Source organism: Protopterus annectens, chromosome 3.part1, assembly GCF_019279795.1.
Source record: "Protopterus annectens isolate FY-2018-M chromosome 3.part1, PAN1.0, whole genome shotgun sequence".
Classification (NCBI taxonomy): domain Eukaryota; kingdom Metazoa; phylum Chordata; order Ceratodontiformes; family Protopteridae; genus Protopterus; species Protopterus annectens.
The window spans coordinates 1,808,050,255-1,808,074,478 of NC_056732.1; the positions used below are offsets into that span (position 1 = coordinate 1,808,050,255).

General features: G+C 39.9%; 1 protein-coding gene across 1 annotated transcript in view; it reads left to right on the forward strand.

Moving 5' to 3' along the window:
• Nucleotides 1-24,224, forward strand: part of LOC122798682 — a 1,155,618-nt gene that overhangs the window by 448,329 nt on the left and 683,065 nt on the right. The window lies entirely within an intron of this gene.

Below are 24,224 nucleotides of genomic sequence, written 5' to 3' on the forward strand. Positions count from 1 at the left end.
TGGGATAGGGTATAAACTACAGAGGCTAGTCTGGTTTAGGACATGGGCATGACCAATGAGACTTAAGAAATATTTTGAGGTGATTTTTGAATTGATTAATTGAGGTCATTAGTCTTAGGCTATTGGGTAGGGAATTCCATAGCTTTCCAATGGAATTGGCATAGAGAGCATCGCCTCCAGAGTTATTAGATTTAATGGTTAGTACCTGAACACTATTAGCTGACCTGAGGGATTTTAGGTTTGAGTAGGAGGTCAGGATATTGCTCAGAGAGGGGGTTCTGTCCGGTTGTTATATCAAAAACACCTGGCATTTTAACAGGGGTGTGTACACTATTTATATTCACTGTACGTAGATATGGAGACAGGAATACATAAGTTAAAAAATATGAGATAGAAAACTATTGATTGCACTGGGGCAATGACGTGACTACATAGAACATGCTCTACAGGACCTATTTATCCGAAATAAACCACAAATGAGTCTACTGTCAAAGATGCAGGGAGTGACCACATGCATATGCAAAAGCAGCGGTGTAATACAATGGAAAACATTCTGTGGTGCTAAAAGGATTACTTTTATCAGCTGAGCTCTATGCATTCAAATTAAAATGCAGTAAAAAGCATAAGAATGAATGGCAGACATTGCATGTAAAGACATTTCCAGCAAAGCATAACACTACTAACTACATATCTAGCAGCTGACATCTCATTACTTTAAAGGACAGCAGAAAAGACATACACAGAAACAAGTGAATAACAATGACACTCTTTGTTTACACTAGGAAGGGAGAGACATCCAAATAAATGGGAGTCATTCCTTATGAAAGGCAAGTGCAGACATTATGACTGCTATGTAAATTAATTTGATTTTTGAAACAAAGGAAGAACAAGTTTGTCAAAGACTAATGTGATGGCAGTTCTTACACAGGTAGCCATGACCCCCCTCATGGTGTCCTAATAGTGCTTATGGATGTCTTATGCATGTAACATCAAAGGAAAGAAAGATTGTGTTGTGAATGGGTGATGTGTAAGTGGAGAAATATGCCACATTTTCAACAAGGATCCTTCTATAATATGTTCCAATTTGTGCAAACACCAGGGGCGGCTTGTGCTATCGGACTGCTGGACTGCAACCCTCCCACCTAGAAAAAACAAAAGAAAAATCTGTGAAACAAGAAAAAAAATCACGAGTCCTGACTCCTCTGTGCAGACACATTGGGGAACTCAAACTGCCTTTATCAGCAGTCTGGATACAGACAAAGAGGTACCCAGCAATCTGTGCTGTGAGATACCCAGGAGTCTGTGCGGTGACAACCACACAGAACAGAGGAGCTCCAGACTGCTTCAGCTGCAGGCAGAACCAATGAGGACTGAGGGGTGAGCTCTCACAGGGATTTCACTGCTGTGCGGGCTTCTTTCGTGATGTGGATTATACTGCTGGACAAAGGCTTCGGGTAGGTGTGGAAATGGTCACTGGCTGGATTGTAGGCTTCGTTTGTGAAACGGGTAGGTGTGGATTATGAAGAAATCTTTTTAATCCGACAATAAAATCTACAAATTCGTCAGCAAAAGCATAAAATCCAAGTCAAGCGCTTTCACCCAGGTCCTCCCGGGCTTTATCAAGATAGCAACTAACATTTTTAACTTGCTTTATATACAACTTTCCAACGAAGCTAATTGGTATTAATTAATTAACCAATAAGAACATCTTCCCAATATAAAAAATTATTTTTGACTTCATTACATCAGCTTTTTAAAAAACATATAAGAGACACAAACCTATTTTACAACATTTTTTATTGCATTATTTAACATATATTTTTATGTGGGTTGTTGTTTGGAGTTTCAGTAAAATGATTACACTAGTAGGCTGTAATATAATATAATATAGTTTAGAACTGTGCACAATAATACAACCTTTGAAGTTAATAAAATAGTCAGAGAACTCATAGCCACTCAATTGCCTCTCCCTAAGACAACTAGGATGGTTCAAACTCTCTAAACTACTAAAATACGATAAACCTCTCCTGACCCATCAACTGCTATACCAACCAAGTAAAATATCTGCCCTCTCTGTCATGCTCACCTTCCAGAAAAATCATGCATCAGCTAAGATCTTTCAATACCGCTGCACTGACTGTTATTAATTGCTTACATAGCTTAGGCCAATCTTTTGGGATCTCAGCTTCTTGCTGAGGATGACCTGGGAGTTCCTCCAGTCATGGGATTTTACTCTTTTTTTGCAACAGTTTCTTTCTTCTGTTGTAGAGTTTGTTTATGGCAGAGGACAACCAGATTGGCTTCCTTTTTTTGGAGGATAGCATGGTTCTATTAGGGATAGCATGATCTATGCACTCGTGTAAGTGCTTATAATGTGCATTTGTGTAGGATTCAGCAGTCATACCTCTGTTGTCCGTCAGCATGGGTGTCATGAAGTTTGCCACTTCTGTCTTAAGTAGTGTGAAGTTGGCTTTGGAGAAGTTTTTTATGGTGGTTTCCCTAACTGGGGGTGGGGGCGGGATGTGGATGTCTAGGGTGATTAGCTTGTGGTCGGATCTGACCAACGAGGAATTGACCTCTGGTGTGGAACACTGGTTGCCCATGTTGGTAATGACCAGGTCTAGGATACTGCTGCCCTGGTGGGGGTGTGGATAAGTTGATCCAAGGCATTGGAATTTATGAATTCCAGAAAACGTTGAGCAAAAGAGTTGGTACATGAGCAGTTTTCTCAGTTAATGGTGGGGTAGTTGAAATCACCCATTATTAGGGTGTTGGGTTGTACCCTAATACTTTCCAGTGTATCAAGAAATGAGGAGTGGGGATCCTGGGGCATGGTGGGGAGGTCTGTAGCAAGCTATAATTTTGATTACAGTCTTGCCTAGAGTTAGTTGCACTTGGATAATCTCGGATGCATTATGCTGTGCAACTAGTCTGGAGGTGTGGATATTCTTAATGAATATGGACATGCCTCCACCTTTAGTGCTTCGTTCCTGGTTAGGTGGCCAAAAGGTGTGATATGAATTATAGCCTGCTAACACAGGGGTGCTCTCTGGAGCTTTGAACCAGGTCTCTGTCACTGCACAGATGTCGATGTTCTCCATTTTAAGGAGTGCCTCGAGTGAGTGCATTTTGAGGTTTAGACTTCTAGCATTGAGCAGCATTACCCTCAGATTTTGATTGTTTGTACCTGTTATGGTGGTGAATTTGTCATTTGAACCTTGCCTAAAAAAGGCACTATAGGGGTGGCAAGAGCCTTAGCCAGTATCTGGAATCCAAAGGGCGGCAGGTGCAGGCCATCTCTGGCAAAGCATCGTGGTCTGTCGATCATGTCATCCCAGGCAAATAGATACTGGATCCCCTTAGAATGACACCAGAAGATTAGCCAATTGTTGAAGTCAATCATTTTGTCCTTGTACTATGGTATCATTCTGGGTGATGGCAGGATGCTACTCAGGGTTAGGGTCATACCTGCCTGGGATACAAGATTGGAGAGCTCCTCCATGTCTCTTTTCATGTAGTCCAGGGAGGTGCATCTCAGGTCATTCACACCAACATGGACAATGACAGTGTCATATTTGTACTTATTGTGGAGTGACCTGAGTGCATGCATTATGTGGCGGTTCCTGGAACTCGACAGGCAGTTGACAGTAACTTTCTCCTTGTTTAGCCAGGTGAGTGGAACATCAGTGTGCTTGACTATAGAGTCATCTATGACTAGAGTGTTGGGTACGTTCTTATGCCTTATGGGCTGTGGTTGAGTGTCACACTGAGTTTGTGGACTATGTATCATTTGGTTTGTGTTGGGGGGGGGGAGTTTGCTTGCGTTTCTGCTTTGCAGGTCCCTGATGCTTGGGCAGGTTTTTATTGAGATCCTTCGTGAATGTAGGCGTGTGTTTTGTGTTTCTATGTGTGTGTTTTGGTGGTGTAGGTTTTGAGGGACTATGTGATGAGTGTGGTGTGGTGCAAGTGTTTACCTTTTCCTCTTGACTGTCTAGTCCAGTCTTGGGTGAAGAGAGCTTTGCTTCCAGTTTGGCTATATAAGTGCATCTCTCACAGGTTGTAGTGTTGGGTGGTAGGAAGAGAGGGTTGTCTGTGTACATGAGGTAATTGCTGCATTGCCCCAAGATGCCCAATTTCATCAGGTAGACAGGAGAAATCACCGGGAGCTGACCCTTAGACATGCCTGGATAGGTGCTTATTTATTAAGTACTAAAAGCTGCTTTACTGTAGACAAGTGAGGAAAGTTGAGTGCTGTAGTAATTTAGTGCTTACTACGAGTTCTGAACAAGTGCTGAGTTCAAAGAAACAGATTTGAGTGCTGAAACTAGAAAACTGGCTAGTTCTAAAAAACAAAATTAAGCTAGAAGGCTTAGAGACTCCCACCAACTGCAATTACTGTCTATGCAGGAATTCTAACAGGTAATAAAATCTAGCAAGCACTAACTGAAAAAAACAGAGTCAAAACTTCCAGTTCAGTTAATATTCAATGCAACACAAAAAATCAATTAAAGTGCTGTATCATTTGAAAAAAGTTCAGATAAAAGGTATTAAATTCTCTTATATGTCCAGTTGAATACAGCTAGATCTTAGCCGGCCAAAGCTCAGGTTTTAAGCAAAAAATATTCCAAAATGTACCACTTAAATAGGCAGTAACAGAATATCAATGAATGAGACTACCCCCGACTGCAATTACTGTCTATGCAGGAATTCTAACAGGCAATAAAATCTAGCAAGCACTAACTGAAAAAACAGAGTCAAATCTTCCAGTTCAGTTAATATTCAATGCAACACAAATAAATCAATTAAAGTGCTGTATTATTTGAAGAAAGTGCAGATGAAAGGTACTTAAATTTTCTTATACGTCCAGTTGATTACAGCTAGATCTTAGCTGGCCAAAGCTCAGTTTATTCCTGACTTTCAACATCCTGAGATCACAGGTGTACTGTGTATTTTCACTTAGTGCATAGTACAGTAAATCAGGTTTTTAGGCCACCTTTATAGTTATGACTTCTAGTTTATGACCCTGATTGTTTATGGAAGCTTCTTTTGGAATTTATGTTCAAGCAATTGTATATTTGTTGGATAATATCTTGTCTAATTATTTCTCAGTATTCTTACCACTGTATAATGCATCAATTGTAAAACTGTGATTTTATTCCTTTTATATGTTGTATGCTCTTTGTACCAGACAGCTAGGTTTATATACATTTTTATAACTTTTTTTATTTTGTATACTTTTTTTACAATGTATCTGGAGCATTTCTCCACGGGCCTTCGATGAAAACGTTCACCTTGTGTCCAGTTGGACTAACCCGGCAAACAAATGGAAAATAAAGAAATACATACCAAAAAAAATAACTAAAATAATAAATATTGCTATCAGACACTCTAATTTGATACCCCATAGACCTATCTGCCTGGAACACCGTTATGACAACATGCCACGGATTTATGTATACTGTGTACATTGCCTCACACTGTCCCATGAACAAGTCCATACAGCAGTATCTAATGTTAAGAGCAGTCCAAAGCAACATAACATTTTTACAATTGCTGGACCAGAAACTGTACCTGTAAAACACCCTTCATTGGTCATTCATTAATAGATGCAAAGCTGTCTATGTGGCAGATGAGGTGAGGATCTAGGTATTCATCATCATGCGCAAGGCAAGCCATGAACTGATCACAGTAAATGCAGAATCAGCAACCAGAAGATCATTATCTGTTAGGCTGTTCTAAGAATCAGTATGGAGTTACCCATTCTCATTAAAATATTGCCTTATTAAGCACAGAGCAGTTTTATGACACATAAAAGAAGTACTGCTATCAGCAACCCAATCAAGAGTTTGGCTAATGTATGAGCATAAGACTGTGACAACATGAACTCTTTTGTCCAGTGATCAGTACTGCAGTCAAACCATGTCTCCACAGGCAGTTCCATGACACAGCAATGGATTAGTTCCTACATCAAATGCTTCATTGGTATCTCGCAATATGCACAAACACTGAACTGAAGCAGCTCGCCAGATGACACTTCCGGTGATATGACCATCTATGCACAAGTACCAAAATGCAACCGTTACCTGCAACCATGCACAATTGTTAGCAGTTGAACAGTTACCCAAGCAATCTCTTCAGTCATATGTAGAGGCATGTCCAAGCATCAAAATGAACAATTTTGCAAAGTGACACCTAAAAGTACTATGTGCAAGTATGCAGAAGCACTAAAATGACACATTGAACCAAGTGGTCCCTTCATTCATATATTCAAGTAAGCTGAAACACAAAATTAAGACAATAATCACAGCAACTACTTTACTTGTATATTCAAGTATGCAGAAGCACAGAAAAACAAACAATCAACTTAGCATCCCCCTCTTTAATATGTTCAAGTATGCACAAACACCAAGCATGCAGCAGCACAAATAGTTAAACATTTACTGGAATGACCCCTTTATTAATAATGTGTACCAGTAAGCAGATATACTGAAATACAACAATCACCACAGCGACCACAACAACCACTTCGGTGATCTGTTCAACTATGCAGAGGCACTGGTAAATAGGTGGCCCCATCTTTAATATGTACAAGTAAGCACAAATATCAATTTGAAACATATACCTAAATAACCCGTCACTAATATGTTGAAGGAAGCATGACTGCAATAATGACACATTAATCAAGTGAACCCTTCATGACTATGTCCCCAGCATACACAAGCACAAAAGTGAAACATAAGGATCCTTCAAGTATATGGCCAGGAATGCACAAACACCAAATTACTTTTATCCAAGTGAGCCCAGAAGTAATATGTTCAACTATGTACATGTACAGAAATGAAACATTTCCCCGAGCGACCCCTAAAGTTATATGCCCACATATGCACAAGCACTAGAAAAGAAACAATTACCCACGCAGTCTCTTCAGGAAATGTATAGACATCTGCAAACATGCAAATGAACCTGTTACACTAGTCATACTTTCAGTAATTAGTCGTACTATGCAGAGCCAATTGAATGAATATTTTACCCATGGGAAACCCTTCATTAATATGTACGAGTATGCTGAAACACTGAAATAAAGTGTACATCCCATCAAGATCACCATTTATATGCCCAAGTACTGTAATGAAACACTTCCCTAAACGACCTCTTGAGTAATATGTCAAACCTTGTACAAGTTCAAAAAATGAAATGCTTACATGAGTAATCTCTTCATTAGTATATTTCTGCATGTGCAAGCATGGAAATTAACCATTTACCCAAGTGACCCCTTCAATAATAGGTTGCAGTATGCATACACACAAAATTAAAACATTAACCCCAGCAAACAGTTTACTTATAGATCCAGGTATGCAGAGGCACAAAAATCAACAATTTAAGTAAGTGACCCCCTCTTCCATTTGAGCAAATAAGCACAAACACCAAGCATGCACAAGCACAAATGTGAAACATTTACACAAGTTAACCCTTCATTAATAAGTCCCAGTATGCTGAAATACACAAACTACATCTGTTGCCCCAGCAGCCACTTGAGCGACCTGTTCCAGTATGCAGAAGCACAATGAAATAAGTGACCCCTCCTGTAATATGTACAAATAAGCGGAAATACCAATATGAAGCATATAACCAAGTGGCCCTGCAATGTGTCCCAGTATGCATAACTACAGTAATACACATTAACAAAGTGACCCCCTCATGACTATGACGAAGCATTCACAACCAAACCAGAAACACCAAATTGAAATTGATATCAAAGTGACCCCATCAGTAGTATGTCCAAGTATCCATATGTACAATAATGAAAGGGATCTCCTCAGACATATGCTCAAATATGCAAAAGCACTGCAAAAGAAACAATTACTGAATCTAGTTCTTCAAAAATATGTGTATACATGAACAAACATCATACACAAGTGACACCTTCATTTATTTGTCCAAGTTAGCACAGGTACTAAAATGTTAGCCAAGTTACCCAATCAGTAATATCTATAAAATGTGGATAAACACGAAAAAAAAACATATATCTCAGCAAGCTGAACACCTATATGACCTAGTACCAAAACGAACCAATTACCCAAGTGACCCCTACAGTAACATGTCCACCCATGCACAAGTAGTAAAGAATGGGACAGTTAACAGAGCAATCTCTTCACTAATATATTTAGGCATGTGGAAGTATTGACATGAAACATTTTCCCACATAATACCTTTTGTATTATAATAAATACAATGATATTTTATGTTTATTTAGTTAATTTATTTAAATAATTATTGATTGATGCATTACGGCATGATACTTTAAACATAAATTATAAGGAATGTAAAATAGTCAGACAACCTGTGTTGAAACCTAAAAAGAATCTGGAGAATACTTTATACACTGTAATAAGATGCAGGTTGCAATACTAACCTATTACAACCTAACAGAGGAAGGTAATTGATGTTTAAAGCTTTAATACCTGTCACTTGTACAACAAAGTTACAAAATTCATGAACTGCATTAATAACGCGTTTCACAAATCACGTGGAAGACAATCAGGGAAATATAAAAGTAATGGATTTCCAATAAGCTGTAATTAAACATCATGTACTGAAACTCTCTTGACAAAACAACATCCGTAGTTGAGCACAGCTTCAAGAATTCTTATAAAATAACAGAAATCATACATCTGTTTTAATTTTTCAACAGGTTGAAAGACAGCAAAAAATACTTTGGATAGTCATTTTCATTGGTTCATAATTAAATTCTAGGTTATTATTCTGCTGAGTATTACAAGCCTAGCTAACAAACAGAGGTCAGGATTAAACCCTGTACCTTGTATGTGTGAAGTAAAGACCTTTACTATTGTGTCTGCCGCATCCCTATGCCAACTCTTCCTCGAGGGTATGTAATATATTATTTTTTTAAGCTTAACTTGCATCAAAAAAATGCAAAAACTATTTTTTTATCTTTGGAAATGGATTAGAAAACACTTAACCAGATAACCAAAAATGAAAAAAAAAGAAAGCATGAAGATGTAATCTGAGCTAGGACTGATTTATTTAGTGCTTTCATCAACAAGTTACATATGACTTCATTAGAATCAATCATTCTGAAGAAGTCATATGTAACTTGTTGACGAAAGCGCTAAATAAATGAATTAGAAAACTAAATGCACCACAAAACAGATTAACTGTTTATACGGAGCTGCTCTCCGATTATTATGCTGCATATCCAAATTAAATGAATTCTGCATAATTACTCTCTTTAACATTTACACGGATAACAACTCTGTAATGCTTAAAACAATTACATAAAAAATCTTATTTAACTGAACCTACAAGTTTGAATTAAACTATGCTGAAAAGCTACCTTTGTCCAGTTAGAATTTCCCAGTAACCAAATGTAAATGAATACAGAAATATCTACACAGAATTACGAGTCAGCAGCAAATAGGGAAAATATGCCGATATGCAACCAAGATAGCAAGTGGTCTCCAAAATTACCAAAGACGAGAATAAAGCATCAGTCAGAAATCACAGCATATAGAAATCATGAGTACAGGAGCAAAAGAGCTGTGGTTATTTATTTAAAACAATGCAGTGCAGCTATTGTATATCTTACTGTCACTTTGCATGCATTAATCTGCAAGCTGGGAGTAGTCATCAATTCCCCTAGTGACATGGAGATCCTACAAGAGGGTCTCACCCAAACAAATGAATGATGCCAGCAACATGGCCTCAAGCTGAATAGAAAAAATGCATCATCATCCCCTTTGGGTAGAGTGACGTCTACACAAATTATCACATTAATAGCAATGTCCTAGGCACGCAGTCAGCCATGAGTGATTTGGCACCCAGATTGATAACAACCTGACTTTTGAACACCATGTTGCTTCAATTGTACGGAAAGCTTTCTATATGGCCCATCTCATAAGTAAGGGTATCTCATCCAGGGACAATGAGGTCATAACATCCCTATAATCTTCCCTTATGAGGCCTATTCTTGAGTGCAACACCCCATTCGGCATGTAAACTGTAAAGTACATGCGACAGCTGGAGAGACCACAGAGGTTCCACACCAGGAGAATCCAGGTCCTTAAACATCGAACATACACAGATAGGCTAAAGGTCCTATCCCTCTACTCTGTTTCATACTGACTGCTCAGAGGTGACCTCTGTCTGGCACCTCTGAGCAGTCAGTAACCCACACAGGCAGCCTCAACCTGGCCAGTGACAGCAATAGGACTTGTTGGTAGGGCAGATTTGTGTCCCAGAGACTTCCCCCCTCTATGGAATATACTCCCTCTCCACATCAAGCATACTACCCCTTTACCCCTTTTTAAGCGCAACCTGAATAACTGGATGGGAAACAGAAAATACATCCCTGGGATTCCATGCATGTCTCTGCTGGACAGGGCCACCTAGTTCTGATTTGTCGATGGATGGGTTAAACTCTTGGCTAGGCTTATAAGGGCCTCAGGGGCAATAGCGTAGTAACTTCCTATGATCCTATAATCCTAGGTGAACACTTAGGTAATCTGTAGCACCATGCACAAGAACAAGAAATGAAACAGTTACCCATGCAATCACTGGAGTAATATGTATATCTATGTGCAATTAATGCAGTAAACTATTTTTCCAAGGGCCATCTTAAATAATATGAGCAAGTATGCAGATTCACAGCAAAGAAAAAGTTACTTAAGTGACCACTGCATGAATACGGCCAATCATGCTGAAACACAGAAATAAATAAGTTACCCCAGCAACCACTTTGGTCATATGTGCAAGTAAGCACAACGAAAAAAATGAAAAATCAAACATTAATCCACGCGACACATTACTTATGTCCAAGTAAGCACAAACAACAAGCGTGCACAATCAGAAATGTTTAACATTTAACAAAGTGAACCCTTCATGAATATTGCCAAGTACGCAGAAACACCAAGTAAAACAGTTACCACAGCAAACACTTCAGTTAGATGTTCAAGTATGCAGGGGCACATTTAATTGGGCAACCCCTTCCTTTGTATGTCCAAGCATGCACCACCACTAATGTGAAAACATTTACCACATGGATCCTTCAAACTATGACCTGTTGAGCACAAAGAACAAGATGAACTCACTAAAGTAGGTATAAATCCTTGTGTCACAACATGGGTTGCCAACTGACTCACAGACAGAACCCACACTGTGAAAGTAGCAGACTCCAAATCCAACTTCAGACCAGTGACAAGTGGAGTACCACAGGGTTCAGTCCTGGGTCCTCTCCTGTTTGGTATCTACTTCTCTGAAGTACAGGCTAACACAGAAGGTCTTTGGCTAACAAAGTTTGCAGATGACTGCAAACTAGGAGCCATAATCAAAATTCCTAACAATGTGGACATCCTACAAAAGGGCCTCACTTAGACAGATGCCTGGTATCAAAGCCATAGCCTCAAGCTCAATGCCAAAAAGTGCATTGTCATCCCTTTTGGTAAAAACTCTGTACCCATGAACTACCACATAGGCGGTAGTCTACTTAACACCGAAAGTGTGATAAGAGACCTTGGGACACAGGTGGGCAGTAGTCTCTCCTTTGATAATCACATCGCCACAGTAGTCAGGAAATCCTTCTACGTGGCACACCTCATCACAAAAGGTTTCTCATCAAGGAAAAAAGAGGTCATTGTTTCCCTCTGCTCATCACTCATTAGACCCATTATAGAGTACAATGCCCCTTTTGGTATGTACCGCACAAGACATCTACAACAACTGGAAAGGCCACAAAAATACCTCACAAAGAGGATTACTGACCTCAAATAGATGCCCTGCGTAGACCTTCTCAAAAAACTCCAGCTTTATTAAGTCGCATATAGCCTACTCAGAGGTGATCTCTGCCTACAGAGCTGTTGGACATGGTCCACTTAAAGAAATCCCAATCCCTCCGAGCTACATGCTCTAGGGACCTAAACCTTGTCACCACAATAAACAAAACATGCTGGAGAGATAGATTCCTATCCCAGAGACTTCCCATACCCTGGAACCTATCTATATCAAATAAAGCTCCTCATTATAACTCTTCCAGAAAAATCTTGATGATTGGATGGGAGATAGGAAATTCACCCTGGGGATCACTTTTGTGGCTCTGCTTGACAGGGGCACAGGAAAATAATTTTCTTGAATTGCAAAAGCCTGGGTACCATTTGGCTAGGCTTATATAGGCCCTATGCCAATAGCTTGGTACCTACCTATGAACCTATGAGAGATTTATCACAGTGACCCCCTTTAGTAGTGAGTTTACATATGCAGATGTATTCCCTAAGAGACCCCGTATGTAACATGTCCAAATCTGCACAAGCAGTCCAAATCTGCACAACCAGTAAAAATCAAACAATTATCCAAACAATCTATTCAGTAATATTGCTTGGCATGTGCAAGCCTGGCAATGAACCATTTTCCCAATTGACACCTTCATTCCTTTAGAAGTATTCAGAGGCACAGAAATGACATTTACCCAAGTGACCATATTCACCAGCGACCACTTGACCACTATGCGGTGTGCAGAAGTACAAAAATCAGGCTTTCAATTAAAAAAAACAAAGTAATTTAGGTAATGTTCAAGTAATAACAAACAACAAAATCAAACATATAATAAAATCATGCCTTCCTTACTATGTCAAGGTATGCACAACCGCAAAAAGGAAACATTAAACAAGTGAGCAACCGTCATTATTATGTGCAACCATGCACAACCACAAATGTGAAATGGGTACCCCAAGGATCCTTCAGTAATATGCGCAGGTAGGCACAAACAGCCAAAGGAGTCATTTACCCAAGTGACCCATCAATAATGTGCTAGTATGCTCAAGCACAAAAATGAAACGCTATCCAAGTGACACCTTAATTACAATGTCTAAGTATGCACAAGCACATAAATGAATCATTGACCCCAGTTGCCTCTACAGTAATGTGGCTCAACTTGAACAATTATCAAAATAAAATCAAAACCGAGTGCTATAGTCGCTATGCACAGACTATTAGTGCAGAATAAATTTCACATTAGTCATGCAATAGCTGTGATGTAATCACTGTTATTGCCTTCTCAACCAGTAACTCAGTGCAAATTTTGTAGGACACCATTGTTAGTTAACACTTTGTTACAAGGAATCATCTGTATGTACCAGCTGGTGGCTGAGTAAGAGCCAGTCTTGTATAGCAGATTAAGGTTGGCATAATGTTTAAGTTGTTTACTTTGCAGACCCAAGGTGCAGGTTTGTATTCTCACGTAGGGTAATTGGCTAGGCAGAAAATGGCCCACAAGGTCAGTTATCCTCGCGCCAACCCATAAACTATGCATTGTACACTACAACAACTCATACGAGCTGATATTGGATTCTGACCTGTTTTTAATAAGCAATATTTTTTTTATTACTGTGCATACATACAAATATTCCAAGCACATGCATTTATGCACCTCCAGCTTGCCGCTATACCAAAAAAAAAAATTTTCACATAAGTGTCCAGGCTGTTGTTAAAAATATCTAGTACTTGCTTTAATGTAATTTGGTAGTGTGATACATGCATCAGCCACTCTGTCAGAGAACCGATTAGTACACGTCCCATTCCTACAGAATCTTCAACATAGATTGTATGACGATTCTCTAGTACCTTTTGATAACCCCATGAAAAGGCAAATTTCACATGAAATCATGAAAGCAAAACTGGAGATATAACTTTCTATTTAATAATAAATTTATTTATTCATTCATTCATTCATTTAGCATTATACTTTAGGCAGTAATTGGAAGGGGGTGCAAACTCTTATGCTAACTGTACAAAATTAAAAAAAATGTACGACTAAACAGAATAAAAAATTACATCCATTTCTCTTGCTTAACCTTTTCTTCTGTCCAAGCAGATAAATCAGCATAAAAATTGAAATTCCACTAAATAAAGCCACTTCTGTGTTCTGTGTCCTCATAGTCCCACAGAATGAAAAAAAATTAATGATTTGTTCGTATCTAATTAGTACAAGTAACAAAGTAAGGTATAAAGTAAGGTAGATACAAAAGTCATTAATGTAAACCTTCAGTGGTTTTAAATATGCAATCCTAAAAACTACAGGTGTGTCCAGCTAGTACTAGACATTTCAAGCACTAAAACTGTTCTAATATGCACCAAACTAAAATAACTCTCCAGTTTCCTGAACTTTAAACATTAATATTTTTCCACAAAATTTAGGGGCACAGCGCAAGGCAGCTTAGAGTAACACTTTTTTAGCATGCTCACCATAAACAATGTCAGGGAAAAGTACAGAAAAACACTGTCACAGTAATAAATGGACCAGTATTACTAGTTAAGTGAACTAGTTTGTCCTCTGTGGTAGAAGCCAATAAAACAACCAAAATCTACACAAACTACCTGCAATTCTAAGCATTTATTTCAATTACTATGTAGTTCATTAAGGGATGGTACTCAGTACTAGCAAACATTGTGTATCTAATGTCCTTTTATCCACATAAAAAAAATGGTACAGACAGTATTATATACAGGATGGGACGCAACAACTTGGTCTACTCAGCATGCAGACTGTTACATGTAGCACATCCCATCACCCTTTCCAGCCATCCCATGGCCTTACAAAATTACAATGACACATTTGGTATTCAACACCCACTTTAGCACCCACTCCACATTTTCACCACCCTTTCAATGAAGTAGCACTTTATTATATCACACATGAAGTAAGTTTTATTCAGCTTGGAAGCTCATGGTTCCTCCCACCTCCAGTTCTAACTCTGATGTTCATCGTGTTACCCTGCTGCAGTCATCACACTTGGGTTATCCTGTCGTCAGGCGGTCCCGCAGTCGGCCTGAATTCCAAAGTCTTGGTCCGGCGTCGGTTGCTGTCGCTTCTTCCCTGACGTCAGTGCGCTAGGGGTATATAAGAGGCATCCAACGCCTTTTTCTTCAGTCCTTCTTGCCGCATGGTGCCCGAAGCAGAAGCAGTTTGCAAGTGCCGGTTGGCCGACACCTGAGATTTTCGAATCGAATTTCAGTCTGAAGTCTTCAAAGCTAAGTACCCCGTTGGGGAACCTTTTCTTGCCTCAGTCCGATGTCAGAAAAAGTTAACAATTGCATTTCTTGTGGGAAGCAAATACCTCATAAGGACTTTCATTCTTATTGTATACCTTGCCTAGCCCCAGACCACGACATCACTGGTTGTCGGTTTTGTGCTAGGTTCAATAAGCGAACTAAAAAGTGACGCTTTGATTTTGCACGACACTACTTCGGTAGGAAATTTAATTACACTATGCCGTCGGAGCAACCGACTACCGGCGTGCATAAAAAATGCAAAGATAAATACAGGCAGCCTAGATCCAAGCCAGACACCGAGGCCTTGGTTGGGCTGGTCGCCGGTTCTCCAGTTTTCAGTGAGGCGCCTACGCAGCCTCTGGCGACCGCAGAATTGGAACCCCAGACCGCTTCGGATTCTCAAGCAGAGAGTTCTAGGCCAACGCAGCCATTTTCTTTAGGCTCTACCGACAACATTGCATCAAAAGGCCTAGACAAGAGGAGGATTATGCCTCCTCTGATCAAGTGTCTATTACCTCAGGCTCCTCTGAGGAACAGGATTACTCCTTTCCCCCTTATGAAGATTCTGATGCTGAAGATTCCATTCCCTCAGCTTCTCCCCCTGAAGACTATTCCTTTGGGGAAACCTTACATTCCATGAGGGAACATTTCCACTGGGAAGGCCAGGACTACTCCGACTCAAAGAAAAGGCTCCGAGAGTTTCTTTTACTCCCCAGGCACAGACCACTTGCTATCCCTCCAGTTTTAGACATTGTGGATGATGTTTACTTAGAATCTAGTCTAAATCCAGATTCTCTGCCTCCTGCTCCAGCCAAACCAGACAGATATTATAGAGTGCCTGACTCACAAATTCCTTTACAAAAGCCCTGATGCTGACCCAGAGACAATCTCCCAGGGTCCCAAACGGGCTAAGGCTTCTATGGCTAAAAATCCTGTACCCTCTGAAAGGGACTCCAGAGCACTAGATAGGTGGGGGAAGAAGGTTTACACCTCAGCTACTCTAGCTATGAGAGCACTAAATTGTCAATTTCACATGCTGAAATACCAGCAATTCCTAATGTCTCAAATAAAACAAAAGATGAGCACGCACCCTTAACAGTCTGAATTCAAGGAAATGCAGGATCTGTTGCATGCAGCTGAACAGGTGGGCAAACATACTTTACAATGTGGATTTGATTCCTTGGGAGCTTCCTGTAGAACAGCTGTTACTGGGTCTGTTATACGTAGGCATGCTTGGTTAAAGGAACAAACTCTGCCTGATCATGTTAAAGCAAAGTTACTAGATGCACCCTTGCAGCAGGATGTCTTATTTGGGGTTAAAGCAGAAGAGATTTTAAAGAAAATGGAGGATAAGGCAAAATCTTTGCAGACGGTCAAAGATTTCTTACAGATACAACCCCCACGCTTCAGCAGAAATTGGCCAACAAAAAATTGGTCCTTTCCAGCTTCTGACAGACCACAGAGGGGTAAATACAGATGCCCAAGGGGCAGAGGTCAAGCACAAATCCCTTACAAACCTCACCAATGGGGCACTGCAACACAGAAGGGAGGAGAAGACAGGCCCCAAACTACTAGAAGACAAACACAATGACTTAAACCTCAAACTACCAAGCAAAGCTCTCTTGGCAGCTCCCTTGGGAGGAAAATTTGCACTTTTTGCAGACAACTGGCGCATCATCACAAAGGACAAATGGGTCCTAGACATTATCTCACAAGGATACAGATTCCATTCCCACACCTTGCCAAGGATAAAAGAAATGCCAAACCTGCCACAAAATCAATGGGCAGAGGCACAAAAACAAATCACAGCTCTCATGGACATGAGAGCCATTCAACTGGTACCTACACAGAAGCAAGGTCAAGGATTTTACTCAAGGCTCTTTCTAGTCCCCAGAAAGGACAATGCATGGAGACCCATTCTGGAGCTTTCAATTCTAAACACCTACTTGCAAGTACCCAAATTCAAGATGCTAACACTACAGCAGCTTCTTTCCATGTTGGGCAAGAAGGCTTGGCTAGTAACGTTGGACCTCAAGGAGGCATACCTGCATGTCCCTATCAGACAAAATTGCAGAAGATACCTCCATTTCATTGCAGGTTCATCTCATTACCAATTCTCTGCACTGCCCTTTGGCTTATCTACTGCACCCAGGGTCTTCACAAAATGCCTGGCACCAGTAATGGCATACTGCAGACAAAGAGGAATTCAAATATACCCATACCTGGACGACTGCCTCATCCAAGCAGAAAGCAAGGACATTCTCTTACAATATCTGGCTTTTGTAAAACACCTTCTAAGTTGCCTAGGGTACACAGTAAATGAAAAGAAATCAAAACTAGTGCCCTCACAAAATATGACATTCCTGGGTGCCAGCTTGAATACAACGGCCCAGATGGCTTATCTCACGCCAGACAAACAACTACAACTAACTCCATACTTCAAAATAATGGCAACAAAGACCCAACTCCCTGCAAGAAAAATTCTGCAGGCCTTGGGCTTCATGGCATCTTGCATACTACTAATACTATTTGCAAAACTGCATATGAGGAAATTACAATGGTACCTGAAAAGCGTATGGACTCAACACAGCCACAGTTTGGAAACAATGATACCTCTCATTCCCTGCCTTCAACAGGAGTTTCTGTGGTGGTCACAGGCATGTCACCTCAACAAGGGTCAGCCTTTCACCTTACCCCCAGCCAGGCAAACCATGACAACAGATGCATCGGACTATGCCTGGGGGGGCACACATGGCAGGACAGTGCGTTCAAGGCATATGGACTGCAGATCAAAGAAATCTGCACATCAATCAAAAAGAAATGCTAGCTGTACAGAATGCTCTGACAGCCTTCAAGGACCTCTTATATCCAGGACAGCTTATAATAAGGACAGACAACACCACAGTAATGTGGTACATAAACAAGCAAGGGGGTACATACTCCTACCCTCTATGCAGGCAAGCAATGACCTTGTGGAACACAGCACTGGCTTACCAAGTTCAATTACAAGCACAATTCCTGCCAGGAAAAAAGAACACATTGGCAGATGACCTAAGCAGGAACATCATGGATCCCCACGAGTGGAAACTGGATTCACAAGTATTTGCAATGATAACTCAAAAATGGGGGCGCCCAGACATAGACCTGTTTGCCAACCCCCAAAACTATCAGCTATCAAAATTTTGCACAAGGACATTTCACCATCAAGCTTGGAAAGTGGACGCTCTCTCATTCAGTTGGAAAATGTTGACAGTATATGCCTTTCCTCCATTGCCCCTTCTCACAAAGGTGCTGCTGACAGTCAGGATGGAGAGACCCCGAATGATACTCATTGCCCCAGACTGGCCACGCCAGCACTGGTACCCACTACTAAGGAACATGGCCCACGGCCCACCATGGATTTTACCACAAATTCCTCATCTGCTCACACAGCAAGATAGTCAGATTCTACACAGCCAGCTCAAAACCTTAAATTTGGCTGCATGGCAAATCACCTAAGCAACCAGCCAGCTCCTCTTTCACAAGCTGTTATGGATGTCATTCTGGAGGCCAGGAGGCCCAGCACCAGGAAAGCCTACTCAGACAAATGGAAAAGATTTTGCGCCTGGAACCAAGCTAAAGGCCAAAATCCCCTTGAGCCGGACATACCTCAGATTCTACAATATTTAACTGAGATGTTACACAAAGGACTTTCTTTTTCATCTATTAAAATCCATGCCTCAGCTATTTCAGCTCACTACAACACGGATCCTCCCTTATTTTCAAATCCACTTCTAAGGCAGTACCTCAGAGGGGCCAAAAACATTAGGCCTCCCAGGAGAGCACCAACACCAACTTGGGACCTCAACTTTGTTCTGCAAAAACTTACGCTGCCACCTTTTGAGCCAGCTTTCTCAGCTGATTTAAAGCTTATATCATGGAAGACTGCCCTGCTGCTAGCAATTACTTCAGCCAGAAGAGTCTCAGAGCTACAGGCACTAATGGCAGTAGAGCCTTTCCTCATTTTTCATCAAGACAGAGTTTCTCTACGAACTAACCCCTCCTTAATGCCAAAGGTGGTATCCAGTGTGGCTCTAAATCAAACCATCCATTTACCCACCTTCTTCCCAAATCCACAGAACAAAGGAGAAAGACTCTTGCACTCCTTGGACATTCACAGGCAACTACGTTACTACTTGGACAAAACTAAGGTTTTCAGAAAATCTGACCAGCTTTTTGTATCCTATGCTACAGCATCACAAGGAAAGGCTATCTCAAAACAGACCATTTTCAAATGGATAGGACATTGCATACGTTTTTGCTACGCCCATCATGGAAAACCAGTTCCTGCTAGCATAAGGCCCCACTCCACCAGGGCAGCAGCTACATTTACAGCCTTCCTCAGGGGGGTGCCAACCAAGGATATTCTGGAAGCTGCAACTTGGAGTTCAGTACACACCTTCACCAAACACTATCACTTACCACTTTACTCTAAGACTAGAGCTGGCTTCGCCACTGCAGTTTTGCAGGGCCTTCTAGCCTCCTCTAACCCTGTTTGACTCCACCTCCCATCCTTAGCTTTGGGATTCAACCCAAGTGTGATGACTGCAGCAGGGTAACACGATGAACATAGTACAGTTTTGTACCTACCATAAATGTAGATGTTCGAGTGTATACCCTGCTGCAGTCCGGGTTACCCTCCCTCCATCCCCTCTGACCTAACTGAAACCTTTCAATACCTTAAAATCTGATACAACCTTTGTGGTGTATTTGCTTATAGCTGGAGGGATGTTTTGTTTGTGCTAAACTTTTATTATTGGTACTATCTATTGACCACCTTTTGGGGGGGCACCTGACATCTGGGGCAAGAAAAACTGAAGAAAATGGCGTTGGATGCCTCTTATATACCCCTGGCGCACTGACGTCAGGGAAGAAGCGACAGCAACCGACGCCAGACCAAGACTTTGGAATTCAGGCCGACTGTGGGACCGCCTGACGACAGGATAACCCAAGTGTGATGACTGCAGCAGGGTATACACTCGAACATCTACATTTATGGTAGGTACAAAACGGTACTTTCTCACCACACCAATATAATAGTGGGAGAGCTGAGCTACTCTCTCAGTAATGTTACACTCAATACTATTACCATATAAGCTGTGCACTCATCAGCGAAAGACAATTTTCAATGTTAAAAAACAAAAACAAATATTTACAAGAATGATACTATCAAACAGCAAGCTACCTTGTACCTGTGATAAAAGTTTGAATGCCTGCAACAACAGTTTATGAAGTTCACCATGAATAGACCTAACAGTATTTTGTGTGTGATATCCTAACATAGCATGTGACAAGAAAATGATAGTAGAATTAACAATAACAATCCTACCTAAATAACAATATAACTAAAAATAAAAATAATCTACCAATATAAATAAAAATATAAATAATCAACCAAAGTTAAAAAAGTGTTCAACTGACACACTACCTGTACACCGTTACAGAAGTTCACTCCATTAGGCACAGCTCCAGGCTTCTCAAAGGTGCTGTAACCATGGGGCAGCGTTTCTCATCAGTGTTAACAAGCAGTTAGAAAAGTGCAAATCTGCCATACAAGTCAGAACCTATGAATGCTTATCTTACCAGGGAACTATCAAAAAGGTTTAAAGACATTAAGTACCCTAAATAAATAAATATGTAAACAGAATTACAATCCAGAAAAACGGTGATATGTAGCCTCAGATTGCATGTGGTCTATAACATTACAAACGAGAATAAAGTAGCATGCAGAAAGGAGCAAAAGCATACATGTAACTCATTCTAATGCCCTCAACTGTTGTGATTTATTTTACAAAATGCAGTGAGCTACTATATACCTTACTGCCACTTAACATCCACTATATGCCTTCAGTATTTATTATAGAAAACAAGTATCTGATTATTACACATTCAACAAATCTTGGGAATACTCACAAGGTAAAAGAAGGCAGGACGATTCAGAAGTTCTCCGAGATTTATTTTAATACAAAACGGCAGCTCTTAAAGTAGGTTTTGAATATCTGTAAAGCCCATAGCTGCAGAATGATCCGATGCAGAAACAAAGACGTGCGGGAACAGCTTCATAAGAAAGAAGTTCCTGCCTGTGTTTCAGGCTTGTTTTATGCACTTAGATGGGCACGATTACATGCAAATGATGGGGAAGTCATGAATATTTAGTGAGTGGGTGTGTACCGGGCGAAAACACAGAAGAGTGGGCATGTAGAAGTAGATTCAACAGAAAAGTACTCTCTTTCTGATAGACGAATTGTTGTGGAAAACAACAGGCGCGAGAGCAACTTCCACTTTAAAATGGATTGCAGTACCGATAAATGGTCACCAGTAACATGAAAAACAGTAGAAAAAAAATGTTTCTGGATACCAAATGACATTTTACCATGACGGGATGATTAGCAAGGGGGAGAAATAACGTTAAAGTACAGAAATCATAGGCAGTTTCCCGTAGTTGTCCTTTTAGTGCAACACTAGAGCTAATATCCTTGACCAAATTGGAAGGATACCTCCTTGCCACAAATATATCTGCTAATTTCAAACATTCTTCTTCAAATAGCATGTCTTCTGACGATATTCTGGCCAATCTAATGTACTGCCTTTTAATAATCCCTTTTTTTGATGCTCTGGATGATTACTGTGTAATGTAGTAAGCTGCAAGAGTAAGTAGGTTTTCTATATATTGTACTCACAATACAACAGTTGCTGACATCTTTCGTAATGTTAACGTCCAAATAATTAATAGCCAAGTTGTTATAAACAAAAGTGAATTTCAAAAAAGAAGTAGTAGAATTAAAATACTCAATAAAGGGCTCAGTAATATTGCTGGGACCCCTCCAAACAATAAAAATGTCATCCAAATAATGTATATACAACTTAATGGGGAGAGACCTAGAGTTATTAAACACAAATTGCTTCTCCCATTGTATAAAAACTATGTTTGCAAAAATGGGAGCACAAGATAGCCCCCATAGTGACTCCTTTGGTCTGTTGGAAATATTGCCCATCTAAATACACAAAACTGTACTTAAGGACTAATTCCATGAATACAGTAAAAATGTCAATGTCATTGTTGTTTAAGGACATAGATTCCATTAAAAAAATTGTGAAACTGCTCCAGCCCTATGGAGTGTGGTATAACACTGAATAATTCAACCATGTCACTTGTAAGAAAAATTAAATCTTTCGAATATTTTATCTTCTTTAGTTTGAGCAAGAAATCCCAGGAGTCTTGACACAAGTGGGAGAAAGGTTCCAGCCACTTTTTAAGTTTACAGTCAATATACTTGGCAAGAGTATAGGTTTTAGAACACCATGCACTAACAATAGGTCTCATTAGTGGGTCAGTGGTGCTTTTGTGAATTTTAGGAGTACCAAACAAAGGGGCATTCCTGGGTACTTCACTTCAAGAAACTGAAAGAGTTCAAAAGTAATTTGTCCCTGATCAAACAAGTCCTTTAAATAGTAGTCAATCTTCTTGTAAGCAATATGGACACAATTTAAAGATATCACCTCATAAAAAAACGCTTTGCAAAACATACTCATTCATCCTATTTAAATAATCATATCTGTTCATGATAACAACATCCCCTCCCTTATCACGCTTCATTATCATTAGGTCTTTATCAGGTGCTAATTCAGTCAGCAATGGATACTCAGTCTGGATTAAATTGTAATGTGACTTGTTCTTGTGACTGCCTTGCCAAAAATGTCTCAGATCATTCTCACAAAGTTTTTCAAATAACAGAACAGGCAAAGAAAGGGGGGGGGGGTTGAAAGTACTGCTACAGTGCAGAATCTCAGAACAATACTGTAATTAAACAAAATCTTATAATTCAGTTTCCTTAAAAAAATCTTTAAGTCAATAAATACCTTATCAATCTGCAAATGACAGGAGAGAACAAAATTGTATCCTTTGCTAAACAAGTCAGAGTGGGCAATGTTGAAATGTTGGCTGGAGAAATGAAATAGTTTAAAATCACCTGAAAGGTTCTGCATGATCTGTGGACCATAACAAAAACAAAAATCATCTTTGTCAGCCGAGCAGCCCATTAATACCTCCTCCATGACAGGTGTTTTTGCGTGGGTCCATTAAGGTCTTTTTTTAACAATGTTCAAGAGCTGTTTGATGATTCCCCCGAGGGGGTGAAGGACTACATCTTATCTTTTATTATTGAATACACCTTAGAGTCCAGGCACATTAGAGAAGTCCTGGGGAAAAATGGTGTGTTTTTTTTCATTCCTTAATAGTGTAGTTGAAAAAGTGGGGGCAAAACCTTCAGTGGTATATCATAAGGGGTAAATTCCTTAAGAATATGCTGGAAGTAGAGTGCCAGGATGGTGCTCTCATTAGTAATAAACATGGTACTGCTAAATATGGCTTTTGCTCCCATGTAGATACATCCTGGTGGGTGATTCTGTCAAGGTTAATCAGAACTTTACTAAACTCTATTTTCACTGTAATTGCAGCTCTACAGGCATTGCATACCTTGCTGTATGCCAAAATTCTGATGGGTTTTATGTGGGGAAGACCAAAAAATAAAAATTGAAAGAGTATGTTTATGAGCATCTTTTAGACATCAGAAAACAAAATGTTAAGAACACTTTGTATAATCATATTTCAAATCACCCTGGTCATCATTTTTGTTTTGGAACAAATCCTCAGGATTCCAAGGGGTGGGCCATGGGAAGATTATATTGAAAAAAGTGAATTACACTGGCAACCAAAGCTGAAGCTATTGTTTTAGCTGGTCTCAATGAATATATATCTATTGCCAGTGTTCTTAGGCTTAAGTATTACTATGTTTAAACTGCATTTGGTATTGCTTGGTTGCTGATTTTATTTTCACACCTGTTCAGGTTTTAATTGCATTCCAGTTACATTTTAATTGCATTTTATTTTTTATTGGAGGGGAATGAACATGTGATCATTGTGAGTGGAGTATTTAAAAGGTTGCTATGAATGTTTATAATTGATTCTGAAGTTGTTATATTTGCAGATGAAAGCTCATAATCCTTCCAGTCATTTGTATTTCTTTGGATGATTAAAATGCATATTTTTGACATTTGAGGCTACCTCCATTCACTTTGGTTCTGGTAATTTTTCTGCTTTGAGAAACTTTTTTTTTCGGTACTCT